The sequence below is a fragment of the Dama dama genome, chromosome 1, assembly GCF_033118175.1.
Source record: "Dama dama isolate Ldn47 chromosome 1, ASM3311817v1, whole genome shotgun sequence".
NCBI lineage: Eukaryota > Metazoa > Chordata > Mammalia > Artiodactyla > Cervidae > Dama > Dama dama.
The window spans coordinates 40,917,169-40,934,873 of NC_083681.1; the positions used below are offsets into that span (position 1 = coordinate 40,917,169).

Here is a 17,705-nt window from a genome sequence, read left to right on the forward strand (position 1 = left end):
CAAGAGTCTTCCCCAACACCAGTTTGAAAGCATCAATTCTTTGACACTCTGCCTTCTTTATTGTCCAGATCTTGCATCCCTGCATGACTACTAGAAAGACCACATAGCTTTGACTATACGGACCTTGGTCAGCAAAGTGATGTCTTTGCTTTTTAACACACTATCTAGGTTTGTCATAGCTTTCTTTCCCATGCATTCTTCTAATTTCCAGACTCTATGCCAGAGGTCACCAAAACTAGTTGCATACCAGAAGATTTATCAGGAAACAACCCAAAATACAGCTTCCTGGGCACACTCCCATATAGTCTGAGGTCCAAGGGGAAACCTGCTAGGCACTCTGGACATCAGGGGAACAAGTTCCACCTCCCTAGCTTCTGGGCAACTACCATTCAGTAATTTCTAGAGAAAGACAGTTATAACCTTGAACCCAACAGCTTTGTGCATTAACCTTGTGTAGACAATTAATGTATAAACTTAACGTTACAGTTTTTATATTATATAGGAAAAGGCCAACGTCTTTTGTTTCTTTTCTATTTCCCAGAGTACTCAGCTCAGTTCTAAGTATGCAACTGGTATTCAATCAATATTTAATCAAATAATTCAACTTTTTGTATTATGTCCCTTTGGACTAATTCATCCATTAACGAATTGTCTACTGATTTTTATCTTTTTAAGTTTGGTGTCAGTGTGGTGTCTGCTCCTAGTAGGTAATTAGTACATTTTGTTGAATGAATATTTACTAGTAAAAATTTATTTCAGAAGGAATGGAACAGCTCATACTGTACCCATCATATTTAGAGTTCACTCAAAGGGCTTCCGACATTTCCTTTGGAGTTATAGACCTTTAATTTCAGGATTAATTTCCTGATCTGCCATTACACATGCTTTGTTGTTTATATTGTCATTAATGTTATTAGCAATGTAAATAATACCTCCTTAGATCTTGATGGTCGGGTGGCCTCCGAGCAGGTGTGCCCGGGGCAGGGGAAGGGGGGTTCTTGCCTGTTTCTTCCACTGAGGTGTCCGCCCAGCTGGCAGCTCAGCTGGCCACGCCCACGACCTCAGTCTCCACACAAGGGCCTGTGAACTACAGTCAGCCTTTACGAGCAGGTGTGTGCACCTGGCGGGGCAGGTGAGCCCTGCCTGAGTCAGAAAGGCCTAATGGGCTGTTCAGAAGCTACCCACCTGTCAACATACTTGGGAAGCTGGGCTCTGAGATTTAAAGGCGAAAAGCCCTATGCTGCAGAGAAGCAGACTGACAACGCACAGACGCCCAACAGGAGTCTCCTGGAAGAAGGATCCAAGCAGAGGAGGCTCAGCCAGGGGAGCAATTGGGTTGGGGGGAGGGGAGTGGGCTAGGCAAGCTGGGGAAGCCAGCAGGATGGGCTCTGCCCTGCTTCTGCGGGGGCCCACATTCCCGTGCCTTGCTGCTGTTACTGCTCTTTGTTGGTGTGTTGTGCTTATCCGAATCCCTGAAAATAGGACTCACAGTCTTGAGTGGGGAAATTTCTGGATGTGGATCAAAGTTCTTCTGACCCTCCCTCCAGACCCAGCCCGGGAGATAGGAGATCCGTAAATCCCTTTGTACCTAGGACCAAAGGGATCTTTCCTGGAGTGTGTGCTGGGCTGTGGAGAGCACTTGGGCAACTCGGCCTGGGAGCTGCTCACTTCTTTTTGCTTCTGCTGGAAAACTGGAGGGTTTTCTTGCTGGTATTCATCCCACAGACACTGACTACCTTGTGCCAGGCAACGTGCTAAATGAACACAGCTTAACAGTCCTCAGATGCAGCCTCTGGGAAGTGAGCGGGTCAGAGAATGACAGGTTGAGATAGCCCTGAGCAGACCTGCTCCTCTTCTCCAGACATGCCCAAGGGGCTCTGTGCCCACATCCAGGGGGCCCTTACCAGGGGGTGGTTCAGACCTCTGAGCAGAAGAGAGAGAGAAAGTTTGGGCCACGTCCTTATTGTGTAGAGGAATTGAAGTCGCCTATGAACTATTTTTACAAAAGCTCTTTAAAACCATTCAGGGTTTCAGACAGCAAATGCAGAAAGGCCTCTCTGATAAGACAGGGTGGAACCAGTCCCTAAAATACACTCAACTGCTGACCCCACTTCTGAGGAGACGATTAGCTTGATAAGTTGTGCTGCACTGTTGGTAGCTGCCATGAGGCTGATGTGGAGGGCGACATGGGCCTCTGTGAGGGGCCGCAGGGCTCTGAGGGAGGGACACCCGGTTCTCCAGGTGACACTCAGAGGCCACATTTCTGTGAGCTCAGAGATGCACTCCAGGACCAGTGACTGCCAACTTGGTCATTCTCCACTCAGTGAGTCAAAATACCCCTCTCTGACTCACACTCCGCCAGAGAGCTGCCCCAGAAAGGACAGCAGAAGGTGTGACTGAGCTGGTGAATTTTCTGTCAACGTTCAGGAGACAGTCTCCCACCATTTTGACGTAATAAACTTGGGTTGGTTGAATGAAGATGCTGGACTCTTCTCTTGGTGTTTGGGCTTATGTTCTGAAAAACACATTCACTAAAGCAGCCATCGTCCCAGAAAGGATTTTCTCTTTTCTTATAAAGAAATGAAACACAGGAGGTCACAAAAGATGGACTGTGATTTGAGACCAGGAAGCTGTGAACCCCAGATTGTTGTCTGGGTTTTTGCTCCCCTCTCCTCCCGGAAGGGTACATCAGGCTTAAAGATCTGCTTCCGGAATGGATTTGCTGGGGGCAGACGACATCAGCAAGGACCTCATCAGAGAGGAGACAGATAAGAGTTCCTGGCAGGCTCTCTCTCTCTTCCCCACGACCCATCCCACTCGAAAGGGTTGGATTTTTTAAAAGCATCTGGCTCACCCTCATGGCAAATGATCCATTTCCTAGATACTCTTGCCTGGTAAATACTGTCCTTAAAAACAGCTATATATTTTCGTTGATCTTTAAGTAGCCTTCTCACCCCACACCCCCAGCTCCTACAGAATGATTGTGTGGCTGGGTCTGGAATGCAGAACAGTCCCTGGAGAGAAAGTCTGCACATGAATTCATAAGGGTGTCTGCTATCAGCTTATTTGGCAAGAGGAATCCGAGACATTTTAAATATGAACCGTCAGCACGGCCCGGCTGGCTCCGATGTCTTAGCACCATCAATAAACACCTCCACTGGTGAATGAGACACAAAATGTAGAAAATGGGCATAAACTGTCTGATCACGAGCCCCATGCACATTTCTGCAGGGAAGGGTACTTCAGATACCTGGAGAATTCATATCTGGAGAATCTTTGCTGGTTCTGACTGATGTTTCTTTCAACAGCTCTCACACAATTAGCCCTGAACGGTCTAGTTCTAAACCCCTCCTCCCCCAGCTTATCTCCCAACTGAAAGTTCCACTCCTTCTATGTCAATTGAGAAGAAAACATGCCCATGACTCCTCCTCACTTCCAGGTACCAAATCAAGCCTTCATACCACGACACAGTTCAGTCGGCAAACTCTCTGCCTGGAGATCTCCTGCTCACCCCTCAATACCCCAGTCCCAGAGCACACGCTTAATGCCATGTTCCCTGTGTCACTCTCTCCTCAGTTTTCAGGGCACTTGGTGTGTGACTCGTTATGACAGAGCTTAGAGTGATGACTGTGACTCTATACACATCAGTCCTGCCTCCAGGACAGGCCATGAGCTTCTGGGTATAAAGGGACCAGGCCTTACTCACCTTTGCATCCTCACAGCCAAGACCAGAGCCTGACACTCAGGATTCAGAAGCCCCATCATGAATGCTTGCTTGATGCCTCCACCAATGCCCAGTCACTCGGCCCAGCTCTCTTTCCTCCACGCAGAGAGGCCGTGTGAAATGTGGAATGAAAAAAGGCTTTAAGATCAGACCCTCTGCATCTGAGCCCTGGCCCCTCTGGGACGTGGGCAAGTTACTTAGCCTGTTATCTGCCTGTTTTCTCCTCAAAACAACAAATAGCTATGCTTATTTCTCTCAGAGGACCATGGTGAGGAAAAACAAGGTAAAGTCTGTAAAGCCAGCACCTGCTCACTGGAAAGAGTTCATGATACATTTCCTTGAGCTCAGCAGGAAGTGCTAAGACAAATGAAGCCCTCTAGAAAAAAGTGAATGACTTCCGTTCTGGTTCACACGCCAGCAACACAGTGACCGGGCAGACAGCCTCTAACCCAAAGTGCACTCTGTCAAGAGCAAGGGACGGTGCGGGCTGCACTTGATCCTTGTCCTCAGCTTTAGAGTCTCAGAACGACGCGTGCTTAGCAACAAAGCTGATTTTTATCTGAATGGTAAACCCACGTGAATCCACTATTGCTGAGGCTGGGCCATCAGGTCCTTCGTTTCCTGTCTTGCATTAATCTTTCACCCCAAGACCCATATAAAACAGAATACTGATGACCCAACAGTGTTAAGTCCCTAAGTACAAGTCAAACAGCTTGAGAGAAGTCTCAGCTGTGCTGTGATGTCACACCCAGGTTTTACTAGACTTCAATAAACAAGGAGGTGGGAGCAGTGGGGCCCTGCGGACACCTAGACAATCAAGCTCAGGGTCAAGGAGGGGAGTGGGAAGGGTGGTGGCTAAACCCACAGAGAGGAGGCAACATGGCACTGGGAAAAGAGCCACTTTCTATCAGGTTTATGATTCCAAGGCTGGGAATCAGGAGACTAGGCTTGCATCTCGGATCCATCTTTAGCTTGCTTTCTGGGTCTGGTTAAGTCATGTCTCTCTGCTTCAGTATCTTCACTCATAAAATCAGAGAAATAGATCAGATGACCTGTAGGTTCTTTCCAGCTTTCATGCCCGCAGATCATCAACCTTAGAGACAGATCCACCCTCCCAACCCTCGCCTTTTTTGTGTGTTAGTTGTTCATCTGAGACACCTCTTAGCTCCCCTTCAGCAGCCTTCCATCAACACCATCACCTTTACTACTCCAGAGTATCTGGTCCCCTCTGACCACATACCCTGGCCAGGGAAGAAGATGATAAACTTGGAGCCATGTTTTTATGAACACATCTACTACCCTTTGGTCAAACAACTGGACAGATGCCTTGGGGCATCAAGATCTCTTGTATCCCAAAAAGTCCTAATCACCTGACCTGACTTGCTCCACTGAGGATTAATCCCACTCATCTACTATACCAACCTGTATGCCCTAGGTCCCAACACGCTTTTGAAAGGTTAGAAATTTCTTCCAGGTTGCTTGGCTGGAGTCTAGGGCAACAACAGGCAGTTCTTATCTGCGCTCAGGTATATCTCAGGGTGGGGCAGGGGAGAGGTGGCAACGCTTCAAAGTCCAGGAAAAAAAATGCCTACAGAAACAAGCAGAGTAGGTGGCAACCTATAGGAGAAGTCGGTGCTGATCATGAGGACAAGCAGAGTGGCCACTGGGGACACAGGAGTCTAGAAGGCTCCTTTAAGATGCCACAACCCTCTGCGCCTCCCTCACTTCCTTAATAAGAAATCTGAGGGCAGGTGAAGTTCTGTGGCTGGCCCATGGCCATGTGGCTAAGCTGTGAACAACCAGCACCAGGTCGTGGGTCTCTGGGCCTCAGCCCGCTCTTTTTTTCCACTCGGCTCTGTTGACCTCGAGATCTAATTAGGTTGCTCTAATGAGGCCAGCTGGATCCTCTGTAGATGCCAAGCAACATGACCCAAGTGTCACTCAGGGAAAGAGCAGGCCCAGCAGATATTTTGATAACTGTCCCCTACCCCCATCCCATGCGTTCCTTCTCAACCCTGACATGGGCTGCTGTTCTTTCTCCAGCCCTCACCAGAAAATTCTGGGGAGTCCAGAGGGAGAGTGAGAAAGGAGAGGTGGGCCTAAATAGCTAAGATAACCCACAGAGATCTCTCTCTTTCCATCTATGGGAGGTTGATGGGGAAGACGGGCAAGAGGAAATCAAATTAAACCACTGAAGTATGACCTGATTAGGCCAAGAGTAATCCCCATCAGCAATTAGATGGGTCCTCTGAGGGTTGATGATGACAAACAATAGGATCTACCTCTGGTGGTCTGATCAGTGCTGGTCAGATCATCTCAGCATCAGGAGGAGGAAGTTCCGAGCGAAAGACTCAAGGAATTAATTATTCAGCGTGTGTGACCCAGTTCCTGGAGGTGAGGCTGGGTGAGAAGAGAACTCACTGGTTTCTTATCATGGTAAGAAACTGAAATACTTCACAGGGTAGTGTTTCCTTTGCTGCCAAAGAGGATCCATTTACGGTTAAGAGTGACCTACCCCCTAAAAAAGGAAATAACCAAAGTTCACTCATTCAACAAATATTTATTGAGTTCCTCTTATGTCCTTGGTCCTTCAGAAATTTGCACATGGTTGAAGCTTAGTAGAGTAGAAAGATGAGAGAATTTATAAACAGGAGGCCTGGGCTATGGCCCAGTTCAGCTCATAGGCAGCTACATTAATGCAGGGCACGTCACAGCTTGTGTAAGTCAAATTCCTCATCTGCAAAATGGGAGTAAATCCACCTGCCTTTTTATAAAGATGAAGTGGTCCTGATGAAATGGAGTATAATGTAAACCTAGAGTGTAAACAATAATGATGTAACACTGCTCCCTTTCCCTGTGGAATTTTATAACCTAGTCATGTTTTGGAAAATAACCCAAGGTACCTATTTGGCAAACACCATATTGTCTGTAATTTGGGCAAAGTGTATGTTTCAACCTGCCAGTGGAGATGGAGCCTGCAGTCAGTCCCAGGCTCCCAGCCTGCATGCCCAGGAAGTTGCAAGAAGGGGCAGGGTTAAACTGGAAAGGGCAGGACCTACCTGGCCCTGTATCATGCCTGAACCAAATGAATGTTTCAGGAGAGCCCTAAAACTGAGATGGGGGTGAAGACCAACTGGAAGTCTGGTCAGTCAGAAACAAACCAAAAATTCATTTGAGCACAGAAGGTGTAAGCCGGCCAGAAATTCACACGCTTCCCTCCCCATATACATCTCAGACAATGACGGAATTCTCTGTCCACTGAGGGATTCTCAAGTCACAGCAGGCTGGCTAATCAGGCCCTCTCTGCCCAGACACTAAGAACCAGAAAAACTTAAAGCAGCTTTCCCCTTGGTCCCCTCCTCATGCTGCTGCTTAGGATGTCAACGTGGATGCCCCTGCAATAACCCTAACCCTAACCTATCCACTCCCTTCACTCCCTTGGGTCCTCAGTGCCCACTAGGCCATGCCTGCCAGCTGCCCTTCCACAAGGGCCTCCATCCTGATCCAGTCTCACCCGCCCCCCACCCTCTCTCCACCGGGTTTTTCAGTCCCCCGTCTCTGCCCCTGGTCTCACAACCCCACTGAAGCTCCTCGAGGCCAGGGCCAGTTTTACTCATGTCTACCTTCCCTCTAACTCTGGGTATTCTGTAAGTTCCTTACCCTCCTGTAAATACAGATGGATGGTCCCCAAACATTCTCCGATGGCTATACACAAAGGGAGGCAGAGGAGGAGGGAGGGAGCGTGGAGAGAAAGCCAGACTGGAAATCTAGCGCCTGCCTCCTAATTCTCCACTGGACAGCAGTTGGTTATGTAATCTTGAGAAAATATCCTCAGACCAGACCTCAGTTTCCCTATCAGGTAATGAGGGGTTTGCTCTAAATAACCTCTTGGGTTCTCTCTAATTATAAATTTTGCTTGCAAAAACCAAACTAGCCCGGTTCACAGGAGATGTGGGTCCTAGACCTTAACAGCCTACAGTCTGATGGCTCAGTCCTCAATCTCCATGTCTGTAAAATAAACCCCTCCCAAGATACAAGCCCCACCCCCCATCCCCCACCCCCGAAACAGAAGATAGGGCTTCATGAGCCATCAAGCCCTGAAGAAATCTCAGGGCCTGAGCTTGAGTCAACAGTATCACCCCCTTGCCCAGCTGCTGCCCAGCTCAGACGGGAATGTTGGAGGACAGGTCCTTGTTGTCAAGGCTCCTACAGCTGATAGGGAAGATGGACAGGTGGATAAAACTCAACTCAGCCGGTGACATACCTGAGGTTTGAACAAAGGACTGCAAGAGTGGAAAGGAGGAGGCGGTCCCAACTTTTCTGGGGAGAGTGAGGGATGCTTCTCAGAGGGAAGGTGTGTCCCAGATGTGAAGATCTATTCCAGGAATGGTGGGACAGGAGCCAGGGCAGAGAGGAGAGGCAGATAACGAGTCTGGAAAGTGACCAGAGGTGGCCTCGAAGGCCATCGAGAGAGGGATGGGCAGACACGTCCGCGAAGGTCACAGGCAGCCTTGAAGAGGACAGAGCAGGGGGACAGAGAGCAGAGCCAGGAGAACAGTGTGGAGGCTCTTACGCAGTTCATGACGGTAACGACACCAAACAAGTCATTACTGATGTTCACCTACAGCGAGCCTTCCAGACACTAAGCCTCCATGCACCTGCTGAATCTACAGAAAGTTGTGAATAGGTTTGCTCTCCTTAGATTGGAACCCAAGCAGAGGAAGACGCTGTGATCACATTTCCAACTCTTGGACAAATGGTCTACCCTGCTCTGAAGTCACTCCCTGCAGAAGCTGCCCGGCCAGATTCTTTTCTTGGCACAGACCTGGCCCAGCAGGAGGTGGAAACAGCGTCAGAGCTGGGAGTGGAGTCAGGACAGTGAGCTGCTGCTGTCACATAGGGAAAGAGGGACAGATTCCATCCACCCGAAGTCCACTGAGTCACACAGGTTTTTCATGTCCCCAAACATAACTCAGTCTCAATACCTGCCACCATCCCTTCTCTAACAGTGTGAGAGGGCTGTGCAGCCTTGGACATGGCAGGCAAAGACAGGCCTTATTTGTCTCTTCAGAGGAGGTCACATTCACTGGGGCTTGAAAGAAGAGTGCAAGTATCCCTATTCTTTCCAAAGCCAGACCCCCAAGAGCGACTCAATGGCAGAAAAGGACCGACCGCTGTGACTTACTCGATTCTTAGGCATCGTGATGACTGAAGTCAGCTCCTCCCAGGACGAGCCATGCACAGGTTGCCATCTTCCTTTAAAAACAAAGTGCAACAATGAATGTCAAGTAGATCATCTTACATTACAGCTTCCAATCTTCTTCCTACCAAAAGGTCCTATGTGCTGTATATTTTACCCTGTAGTAACACTTTACCCAAGAGCTGGGGCAGAGAATGTCCCAAATGGACAGAGAATGTCTCTTTGCACTCCAAGGTTTTCATGTGAAGAAAGGAATCATGTCACTTTTGTTATTATCTTTTGTCTGTTACTCTCTGAGCATGCTAAAGCTTATCACACCTCTACACAAAGGCTTGCAGAGAAAATAAGATGGATCTGGAAAAGCATGCCTTTTTTTTTTCTTTTAAATTTTGGCTGGGCTTGTCCTTGGTTGCAGTGCAGAGGCTCTCTAGTTGTGGCAGTTGGGCTTAGTTGCCCCACAGCACATAGGATCTTAGCTGCTCAACTAGGAATCGAATCCACATCTCCTGCATTGGAAGGCAGATTCTTAACCACTGGACCACCAGGAAACTCCCAAGAATGCCTTATTAGTTGCTTCAGTAGAAATAGAAAATGACAGAATTTCTAAGATTAAGATATGAAGAAAGTAATCGAAGTGGTGTAAAAACTTGGTAACCAGTCAACAATGTAAAATTTGTAATATTTCCCATGGTAGAAGGGTCCAAAATGCTGAATAAACTAGGAAGTCATAAAAGTGGACCATCTGATCATGCTGAGTTTCCTAAACACTATGATTTTGGCTTCCAAGTGATTTGGTTACATCCCCTTTCTTCTGAGTCTTTCTTTCTTGGCCACATTCTTAGGTATAAAGTGTGTGCAGGCACTCCAAACTGTGTCAGTCCAATCTAAAAAGTCCTGGGGATAGCCTGATCCTCTTGGGTCTCATGCAGGGCTGTGTGGAGTCAGCTGGGAGCTGCCTGCCGACACAAACTAAGTAGGGGATGCTGGTCCAGGGATGCTGGACATCACCTGTTCTCTTTCTGGGGTTGGATTCTGCAGTGCCTCCTTTGAGTTTCTGTACCTCTGCTAGAACCTTCTAGCGTATTCCATTTTGCTTAAGCTCATTCAAGTTGGGTTCCTATCACTTGAAACCCAAAGAATCCCCACTAACAGCAGCAGTCAACAATTGGCTGCTTTATCATCACTAAATCCCACCCACTCTCTCACTGAGACCCAAGCAGCCAAGAAAAAGCAAACATGGGCAGCAAGGCATCTCCACAAACTGAAGTGACAGGAGCTGCCCACAGCCCTTGGACCCACGCCCTTCCTGGGAGAGGAAGACGCTGGAACCAAAAAGAGGAATAGCCCAGCCCTGCGGCCCTGGGCTGGGAACCCAGCCTCAGATGTGGGTCCCACTTGCCATGAGCAATAGGAAAAGGAAAGAAGAGAAGGAAGGAGACAGCTTATTTCCACTGGCTTCACAGTGATACAGGAAAACATCCGGGCAGCTACTTGAAACAATTCCTTTAGAGGGCAAGTGAGGGAAGAAAAATTAGCTTGTCTGAGCCCTTAAATTACTTTTGCTGGTATGATTGCATCTAACCTCACACAGCCCTAGGAGCTGGACGCTCATCCAATCCATTCCAGGGGAGGAAACTGAGGCTCAGAGAGATCAGTAACTAACTGGCTGAGGTCACACTGCTAGCGCCCGCTGCGTGGGGTACCCGTCATGCTGCCTCCTCAGCACTCTCTGACCCCCGAGCCTGAGGCCTCCTCTTCCTCCAGGCTCATCAGCTGCCACTCACACCTGTGCTCAGACCCAGCCAAGGGAGACGGGATGCGCTGCAGCACCCCCATCTACAGCTAGCCTCTACCCCGCCCAGAGACAGACCCCCAGGCACTGACAGGACAGGCAGCATATTGGCTGTTTCCTTCTCTGAGCATCAGTTATTTCAGTCTCCAAGAGCTCCAGTGTGATGGTAACAAGACGGAATGTATCCATGGGCTTTAAACAGGATATGACTGTCAAAATCCCATGGGGTGTTTTGGTTTTTTTCGGGGTAGGGGTGATTTTTCTGTCACTTTTCTCAAGAGATTCTGACTCCACAGGTACAGCTACAGTGCCTGACACACAGCATGGGCTGAACAATGTTATCTTTAATTTGTCTCACGTTCTTGCCACCTCCTGGGCCAGCACCCAAAGGGAGTCTATCCCTATACCTCCAGGCCTCCTAACAGCACCCTCTTAATTCCCTCCAGAGAAAGAAGCTCCACCTCCACATGTGTTTTAAAGAGTTTTAGAGAAACCAACGGAGAAGGCAATGGCACCCCACTCCAGTACTCTTGCCTGGAGAATCCCAGGGATGGGGGAGGCTGGTGGGCTGACATCTATGGGGTCACAGAGTCGGACACGACTGAAGTGACTTAGCAGCAGCAGCAGCAGTGAAACCAAAGCAAAAACCAAACCCCGGCCTGGTAGCAAAAACAAAGAATCAACACACACAGGTCACCTCCTTCACCTCCTGCAGCATTAGCCGTGGGGTGAACACAGGAACCAGCACGCCCAGCCGTCTTCTTCCCCAGGTCCCTGGAAGCTCAATGCCAAGGTCTACACAGACATAAACTAAATAACCAGTTGGCATGAGGACTATGCAGACACAAACATCAGCTGGTACCAAAGGAGACTCAGCTGGAGAAGCAAGTGGCAGCTTCCAATGTTTGCTGGAGAAAAACTGAAAACCAAGATCTAAGATGATGTGAAAACCATCCTGACTACAATAATGTCAAGAAGAGCAGCAGCCTTGTCACGGCCCCAGTTGCACCCACGGGTACGGGGTAGCTCAGTAAACCATTCCTGAGTGCCCTCACTCACTGACCCTCATAGGACACACACTTCACAATGCTACAGGCCACCCAGAGCTTGCTTGCCAGCTACCGGCTTTTCTGTTTGCTTTCCAGCAGCTGGGTTTAGGCAGTGGCTGCCCAGTTATGGGGGATTATCCAAGCATGTATTTCCCTTACTTTTCTTATTCTTTTCAAAGTTTATTTTCTGCTATTTAAAAATAAATACATTAATTAAAAGGAGTGGACTGACTTGCCCTCAAGGCATGAATTGGTTTCCCTCCTCCCTGACTGGGTGCAATAAGGCACCATGCCCTGCCTGGTATTGGAATGGTATGCAGTATACTGGCAGGGACCTGTAGACAAGCTGGATCAGCTAGACATCTGAAAGGGGATGGAATGCTTGAGTGGGTCCTATTTCCTGCCCTCCTGGTTCCCATCAAATCAGCCAGGAAGAATCATTTAATAAACATTTGCTAAGTTATCTGGCTAAGACTGTGAAAAATACCAAAAAGCATGGGGACTGGGGATCTGAACTTGAGAAGCAGAGGCAGAAGAAGAAAGAGTGCTACTTCAGGGACAGCTGGCACTTGGGCTTGGAAGTGAGCCTCACTGCATGCATATCCTGAGACCTCGGGGCAACGATGTCTACCTTATAAAGCTAGGGTGTAGATTAAATAAATTAATACATGTCAAATAGTTAACAAAGGCTGCCGTGTATTAGCCATTTACTATGAGCCAGGAAGTGTGTGCTTCTTTGTGTGGATTATTTTACCAGATCCTTACAACTTGCCTGTGAGACAGACACATCCTCAAGTTCAGATGAGAAAACTTAGACTCAGAGAAATCAAAGCATCTACCCCAAATGACACAGTTCATAAGAATCATACCTAGAACACACACCCAGACCCATCAGACTTCAAAGTCCCAGTCTCTGCTCTGCTGCCTGTTGACAGGTGCTCAAAACACATTACATAACATGTAAATGCCAAACTGGGGGCTGCTGGCTCTCCACCCAGGAGGCATATGGAAAAAAGAGGGGGAGTTTTGGCTGAGAGAGTTTACGAAACCTTTCTGAAGTAGGCAGGGCTAAATCTTAGTCTTGAAGGGTGAGGCTGGAGAAAGACCAAGAAGTAAAGGAAAGCACTGCAGACCATAAAAGCAAAGAGCTAGAGGCAGGGATGAGCCAGGCAGGTAGGCAGAGAGAGGTGGCAGAGTTTGACCAAGCTGGAGAAAGAGAGAAAGGGGGACTGCTCTGAGCAAGGGATGGGCGCCTGAGCCATTATCTTGGTGGTCATTCTTTCTGGGATCTTTCTCACCCACACTCCAGAGGCGCTCCTGTGACTGCTCCTTTGGTCACACAATAATCATGGAGGGAATAAAAAACCACGATTATAAAGGCCCAATAACCCCTCTTTCCCCAAAGCAGGCTTAAAACCCAACTGGAGGAGCAGGCGTTTTTGCCAGCTCCCAGCCTATGTTGCTGTGATGACCTGCCAGATCCAGATTCTAGCCCAAGCTCCAGGACACTGGGAATCTGAACACTGCATAAGTACCTATGTATCACCACCACCACCCTGGCATTTAAGGTTCTCAGGAAGGAGAAGAGAGCGCAGGTCCCAGGCTGTAGCAGATAACTCTTCACGGCAGAGTCCCTATCTCACTGGACTTTGTATTCTCAGGACATGGTAGGTACTTTCTCAATAACCTGGACCAAACAGTAAATTCTTCTGCTTAAGGAACACCCCTAGAGTTGGGCAAGTCTGGATTATAGCCCATCCTGGAGCCCGGGGTTTAGGTTCACCTTAGCTGAAAAGACCATTTGCCTGTTCATCTCCTGGAAAGGAAGTGCCCCCCGCCTCCAGGAGTGTCTGCTTTGGCCCCCAGCAACCCCATGCACCCTGGACATGGTTCTGAACTCCACATCTAGTGCCTGCTCTTCCCCCTGGGCCAAGCCATGGACGCCAGACTCCTCCACTTCTGAGTACAGGTTCCCCCTAACTCCCAGATCCCCCAGCCTGGGCACTGAGTTCAGTGTCTGTCCTCAGGCACTGCTCCAAATGCTGAAAGCTACGATGCCCTCCCACTGTCTCAGCTCCTCACCAAGCCCAGCCCAAGCCTCGAACCCACAGAGAAGGTAGAACAGGGCTGAGATGATTTAAGCAACTCTGATCACTAACTTAGCACAAGCCATCATCATGTGCTTTTTTAGAAATAACAGGACCTGGAGGAGGGAGAGGATAAAACTGTAGAAAGGTGTGTTAGGCACTGTTTCCACCCCACCTTCCTCCAGAGAAAAGCAAAGGGGAAATGATGAAGGGGCTTTGTGGGAATGGTCAATTCCTGAGTCTCCAGATGGGGGCACCTGGGATGGGCAGGGGCACATGTGTCATTCATTATCTTCCACCGGCCAGTCTGTGGATAAACTACTTAACTCTGAGGAGTCACGGTCTCCTTATCTATTAAATGAAGATAATAACCAATGACCATACAAGGATGACTGTGAAGGCTAAGCAAACTATAAAGTGCCCTTAGAAATGGCAGATATTTCCCAGTCTTGGGAGGTGGGGGCTTCAAGTAAAATATTCGACTGCAAGGGAAATGGGAAACTGGGAACCCATTCTATGTGGCAAACCTTCTAGACAAGATACAAGCCTTCAGGGATGTCAAAAACATTGATTGAGAGCTATTTCCTGGTCTCACACGCTCACTGTCTGGTGAGGGGAAAGCTCCACCCACATTTGTACAAAAAGGCAAAACAAACACGTGTTACTGGACAGATCGTGTGGAGAGGATGGGACATTTCATTCTGGCCTCAGAGTTTTGGAAGCTTTTAAAAATAATATTATAATAACTATTAGCATAATATTTTCTTCGTGAGTGCTTGCTATGGGCCAGGCACCTCTAAGTATTTGCATGGCCCACCTCATTTATTTCTCATAAAAAGCCTATGAACGGGTTCACAGATGATGAAACTGAAGCACAAAGCAATTCACTTCTTTCTTGGCCTCATGCAACTGGTAAATGGTGGAATTGGAATCTGAACCCATCAGACTGTTCCTCTAGCACACAGGGGGCGTAGTCAACCAAGACAGATGTCAGAGACTCTGCAGCTGAAAGGCTCTGATAAGGCCTGCAGGGATGAGTCATTGAGGGAGGGCACCGACTCCCTCACAGCCTCTCCTGCTCCTGGGCAGTTCTGACTGCTGGGCCATGGCCTCCACTCTGACGTTGCCCCGGTCTGTTCAGGCAGTTGGCCACAGCTCTGCACTCCCCAAGGCTCCATGTGGGCACCAAATACCAAGGGAGATTGATGTAAGAAACTGTATGTCAATGTACATTTACATAACAGCTCATTTATGAAGTAATTTGTGCTTATTGTAAAAGGCAGCCAGAGAGGGAAAAAATTTGCGAATTCAGGCTCTGCCTCTTACTTGGCTATGTGACCTCAGGCAAATATAAGCCTCTCTGAACCTCAGCTTCTTCATTAATAAGATGTGGTTAACAGTGCTCATTTCAGGCAGTCGTTGTAAAGAAGAAAGGAGGTAACATGTCCAGTGTAGCACCTGGCATACCATAGGCTTATTACGTTGGGATGAATCAGACAACTTAACAAGGATTTCCATTGGAAAATCATTTTTTCCCCACAATATTTGGTGGTAATAGTAGTACTTTTAATTAGTATTCACCTGTCACTAAGTTAAATCCATTACTGGCATTCTCTCATTTAATCCTTAAAAGCATTGCTTTCTTCAATTGGTGTAGCTTTAGGACAACAGAAAGAATATGTCCAACACATTAACTTTACTCATACATGGGGAGAGAGAAATAGACTGTAAAGATGATATACCGTAATATACAAACTTCCTATATGTCAGGTACTATTTTACAGACATGGAGCTTGAGGCACAGAGAGGTTAAATAACTTGCCCAAAGTAACTCAGCCAGGATTCTTAACATTCTACTATACTAAAATAATGAAAGAAAAGTCACAGCAAGAATGTGTAAGTCTCACATTCTAAGAACTTCGGGGATTGATGTCACCCCCCACAACCTGAGCCCTGTCATCATCCCTCCTCTGCCAGTGTCCACTCCTACCCTCACCCCAGTGCCATGGCTTGCTCCCTAGCTCTGCCCCACCACTCCTAGGAGGAAATGTCAAAACAATGGGCTGTTTTAGGCCCTGCTCCTCTTCTGGAATCCCAGCCTCCCAACCAGCCTCTCTGCCTCAGCCCCCTATATCCTATCCTCTACAAAACCACGGGGGACATCTTCCCATACACTCCTCTACTCAAGAACACTCCAAGGCTCCCTGCTGCCTAGAACTGAAGACCCCAATGGGTAGAAGAGGATCAATAAAGGACTCAGGGTCCCCACAAGATCTGTCTGGAATAGTCTCCTTCTCTTTGGCCCCGGACTTCTCACTTGCTGGCTTATAAGTCCCAGAACAGGGCGAGTCAGCAAGACTTTTCCTGATCACTCTATTTAAACTTAGAGCACTCCCCAACTGCTTCCCTCCACCTGCACCCAACACACCCTCGCTTCCTGCCTGCTTTAGCGTTCTTCAACCACCTCTCATCACCTGGCCTCACACATTTTAAGTCTTTACTGTCTCTCTCCCCCTCCTAGAATAGAAGCCCCACATGACAAGGGATTTTACCTTCTTTATTTTTCCCTGCTGTAACTGCAGCACCTAGAACTGTTCCTGGCACAGAGTAAGAACTCATAAGGGCTTCCCTGGTGGCTAGTGGTAAAGAATCTGCCTACCAACACAAAAGACATGAGTTTGACCCTTGGTTGGGAAGATCTCCTGGAAGAGGGGATGGCAACCCACTCCAGTATTTTAGCATAGAAAATCCCAGGGACAGAGGAGCCTGGTGGGCTACAGTCCCTGGCATTACAAAGAGTTGGACATGACTTAGCGACTAAATAATAACAAGAACTCATAAATAACTGCTGAATGAATAAACATTTAAAATGCCTCTAAGAAGCAAGTGTCCAAACAAAACAATGGTGGGGGTATGGCTAGTGTTTCTGGCCTCCTCTTTGCTCCTGAGAACATTTCTGGAAGACAGACTAGAGATGCCTTGATTAAAATGTCTAAAGGCCAAAGTCTTCCCAGGATTTACAAGAGTTCCCTGTAAGACCCTGGGCCCTCACCCTCCCATTCCTTTTCTGAATTTCTACACACACACACCCCTTCTCTCTATCTATCATACTGAAAGCAGCCAGCATCCATCCTAAACTCCTCTGCCAGCCTCATCTCTGAGTCCCACCTTCAAACCAGGCGATACCCCTCTTCTCCTGGACACCACTAGAGATGCTCTCATCTTCCTCCCACTTATCCATCTGTACTTTACCTACTCTTGAAGATACAGATCAAATGCAGCCGCCTCTGCTTCCACCTCCTCCAGGAAGCTTTCCAGGCCCTCTCCAGCCTCCAGAAAACACTCCCCCACACCCACTGCTGTTTCCACCAGTCACATGGAAATTAGTCATGAACTACTTTGTCACTTGCCTGTTATGAGTGAGCTGAACTGTTACCAAAATCTGTTCATTTAAAAAACAAAACAAGTGTCTTGTTTTCCCAAGAATACTGGGAAGGCTTTGGGAGGAGAGGCTGGGCCTTAACCATATGGTCATCCACATGGCACAGGGCCTGGGGCACACAGTAGGTGCTAAATGTATGCTTTTTAATTAACTGCCCAACATAAGCAAGGCACCGTCCCAATCAGGTCACTTCCTCAATTATAGGTACCTGGACTAGCTTCTCCCAATGCCCTGATTTCTTTCTTCAGGGCCTGCTCTGACCTTGGTTATCTGCAAACCCAGTCATGCGCTTGTGTTCTCAAAGGGTATCAGACACTTTAATCACACACACCCGTGCACTAGGCAGATGAGGATGTCCAGGAAAGAAATGATATGTAAAGTCCCACAGGTCTGGAAAAGGAAAGGACATAG

The 17,705-nt window shown here is 48.0% G+C and overlaps 1 protein-coding gene across 15 annotated transcripts in view; it reads right to left on the reverse strand.

Annotated features, from left to right (window-relative positions):
• Positions 1-17,705, reverse strand: part of MICAL2 (microtubule associated monooxygenase, calponin and LIM domain containing 2) — a 235,354-nt gene that overhangs the window by 200,269 nt on the left and 17,380 nt on the right. For 13 of the 15 annotated variants that reach the window (XR_009693648.1, XR_009693647.1, XR_009693653.1 and 10 more), the window contains exon 2: positions 8,910-8,980. The gene's annotated coding sequence lies outside the window, so the exon portion shown is untranslated. The remainder of the gene's footprint in view (positions 1-8,909; positions 8,981-17,705) is intronic. The other 2 variants (XM_061147602.1, XM_061147566.1) reach the window with 1 other exon arrangement.